Genomic DNA, 3674 nt, shown 5'->3' on the forward strand with positions numbered 1-3674 from the left:
CAGATGACAAGATATCCAACTTGAATGATAAAACAATGTATAACAAGTTCTCACAGTAATTAATGAAATCTTCATATACCTATCCTTAGCAAAGACCTCTGAACATTCAGCTCATTGACTTCACTTTAGTCTCCTTCTATTTTTTTGTTTTATAAAATTTCTCTTAGTTGTGCCATTTTCCCACTGTCTGGCATCCAAATTACGAACAGTAAAAAATATATAGAAAAAAACAAACTTACATACATAAATGTAACTGTGTCGAACAAACCAAATTTTACAACCCCTACCCTCCCGAACAAAATGACGATAAACACACTGAGACACAGATTTTGTAATAATTCAAAAATAAGAAAAACCTCGGGTTATAGAAATATAAGAACATATAGAACCTTGAGCTCATTCGATGCTGGGTGCAACTCTGGAGGGCCATTCTCTGTAAGAAGCCCCACTGCAAGTGGAGAAGCACTGATTAAACCAACACCTTTGCTCTTCAGATACGGAAGTAGATCTTCCAAAGCAGAATCATTTATACCATAATGACAGTATGATAAAATTACATCAACAGTGCCTAGCGGCACTCGATCTGAGACGTAAGTGAAGATCTCTAATGGGAGTCCAGTTATACCAATGAACCTGATTTCCCCAGTTTCCTTGAGTTTTTGCAGAGCTGGAATAGTCTCATTTACAATCTGTCACAAACCAAAAACGAATTATGAATAGGTAAATAATTTTAAATAACAGAAGTAAACAAGCCAATAGTGTGTCTCATTGCTAGCCACAGCTATACACCCAAATTTATATGCTTAAAATTCTAAATACACACTTATCCTAAAAAGTTATTAGAAGAAGTTGAAAACCTAAACATGCAAGGATTATACAACATATAATCAAGATGAGAAGAAGACAGGAGTCAGCAAATCGAACACCTGATCAAGAGACCCAAATTCAATATCGTGGCATTGCAATATATCGACATAATCAAGCTGCAATCTAGCCAAGCTCTCATCAATACTTCTAGTCACCCTGTCAGCACTAAAATCAAAACCCTCCTTATACCTTCCGCATTTTGGTGACACAAAATACTCATCGGAACTCCAGAAGCTTTCAATGCCTTCCCAAGTACTTTCTCAGATAAAGTTCCTCCATAGTACCTTCACACCACCAAAATGTGAAATAAGAAAACTCCATCAATTATGTTTATTAAAAATAAAGAAATTCACACAATCAAACATGTTTCACTAAATCCCATGACAGTTAAATATAACTTGTTTGGATTTCCTTTCTTTATTTTTGTTTTACATAGAATAAGGGGCTTAAGAATTGGATGGTACAAATAACATGTGTTATATTCTTTTAGGTCTTTAACAATATATAAAAAGTTTCAGTTTTTATCAAAATTAAGTATAGGTCAAGCTGCTTGTAAACAGTTCGATCTCAGCTCATAGAACACTCGAATTAGTATATTTTGGGCAAAGTGTGTGCTTAAATATACCAGATAAAACTTACCTAATAGGGCAAAGTGTGTGCTTAAATATACCAGACAAAACTTACCTAATATATTTTGTTTGTAAATTCAGAGTGGATAAGATGTACGCAGAATTTACTCAAAAGAAATGGGAGACTGTTTACGTGCGTGTTTATATAATTAAATAATTACATGCGTAGTTGTCAAAATAACATGTATCGGTGTCCATGCATAAGTTTTATTTCTTTTCGCCTAGAATTATAGCTAAACCTATCAAAATGACAAGTACTTCTGATGAAAAATTAGTATATTTTGGGAATCAGCTGTAATAATATGGCTACAATGGGACTTTTCCCAGGAGAAAGACAAGCAATCATATACACTGTTAAATTATCTACGTCGCCAGAACAATGCCACATGTACAATTTTAGTACTAATCAATTTCGCAAGGAAGCAAAAAAGAAAGTCCTTAAAGAATTACGTAATGCTATTTAGTTCATTAAAAAAATCCTTCTCCTTTTAACATGATAAAATCACAAATGAAGATAGATGCCAAACCTGTTCCATGGCAGCACTAGAATCTACAAGTATAAAACATAAGTCAACACAATCAGACAAAGGAAAAAAAGTCTGTGGCTGTCTGATATATTTGACAACTAGACCGATAAGGATGTCCGGATACCCACGAAGAAAATGATAAATTTAGTCAAATTAATTAATCAAACGACTAACAAATTTCATAAAGCATCTAAAAATTCTAAAGTATATTACATTTTCAGGCACGTCCTCAAGGTTGTCAAATTCAGCATCTAAAGAGTATACTTTAGTAAGTTCCATCAAAGAACCATCTGGCAACCTGAAATGTAAAATTTTATAAGATGACAACAATCCTATCATAGTATGCTACGCCAATTAAAAATCATATTTTTCAAGAAACAAGAACCTTTCTACCATCACCAGAACTACACAAGTAGATCCTACCAACAGCTACCAAGTATGAATAGTTAATAAGCTTAGAAACTCAGTAACACTACCAACAGCTAGTCAAATCTATCAGTAATACAAATCTTCTTAACACTCAGTAACACTTACAACAACTATATTTGTGGTTATCACATCCAGTACTACGAAAATCATTCAGCTTAATGACGCTCGACTTTGGCAAGCACCTGAAACGCGTTTGATATGAAGAAGTCCTCTGTACCATTCTAAAAATTTATTTAATATAACAATTTAGTACCCGAAGAGACCCCAGTTTCTATGTGCTATTTTGAAGCTTAACATAACATGCCATATTCAACTCAGCCAAACTATTCATGGCTACAAAATAATATGGCAGTATCCTAATTGCACTATAACTTGCATCAAACATCCTCAAGCCTTCTAAATCCCCAAATTGTTTAGGTAACATTTCAGGCTTAAAGCAATTCCTCAATTCCAATTTAACCAATTTACAGTAATTATCACTGCAAATCGCAACCATCACAATTACATAACAAAAAAGAACACAAAACAATTAATGATAGAATATACAAGGTGGGTTGAATATTCAGTAAGAAAATAAGCAAGATAATACTGTAATTGTATATACACATGTAGATACACACATAAACCATATTTACAGTGAATTAAGGGAGGAAAGGGAGATGGAGAATGAGGGAGGGGAGGGAGAGGGAGGGAGAGGGAGGGAGGGAGGGAGAGGGAGAGAGAGAGAGAGAGAGAACCTGAGAAGCAATTTGTTTGTCGAATTGATATTTAAATTGGGTGACTCTTTCAACTTTGTCAAACTCCATTATAAATTCCAAGATCTAAGGAAGCCTTGCACACTTAAATAGAGAGCGATTAGTTGAAGTTCAAGTAAATAAGAGCCCTAATTGAATTCAAAATTTAAGAAACCCATATTTGAACTCAAATTCAAAACCCTAATTTAAAAAACCAGCCTCATCCCATGAATTAATTGAGATCCTAAACATACCACGAGGTTGTAGAGACAGTGCGATGAGGTTGTAGAGAGGCATTGTGGAGTGGACGGTGAGACTCGAGAGAGGTGAGGTCAACGAGAAAGAATGTTGGGGAAAGAGAGGTGAGGTCGGGGAGTCCCGAGGAGGGAGTTTTTTTTAACTCCAATCATTCATTTAGGTAGGAAAAATACCACTCAATAATTCACCTACTAAATTGTATATCACTTTTTTATTTTTTTATTTTACTT

General features: G+C 34.5%; 1 pseudogene; it reads right to left on the bottom strand.

The window, feature by feature from the left end:
* Positions 1 to 362: 362 nt before the first annotated feature.
* LOC141660951 (L-galactose dehydrogenase-like) lies at positions 363 to 2948 on the bottom strand (annotated as a pseudogene).
* Between the last annotated feature and the right edge of the window lie 726 nt (positions 2949 to 3674).

The sequence above is a fragment of the Apium graveolens genome, chromosome 5 (assembly GCF_009905375.1).
Source record: "Apium graveolens cultivar Ventura chromosome 5, ASM990537v1, whole genome shotgun sequence".
Taxonomy (NCBI): domain Eukaryota; kingdom Viridiplantae; phylum Streptophyta; class Magnoliopsida; order Apiales; family Apiaceae; genus Apium; species Apium graveolens.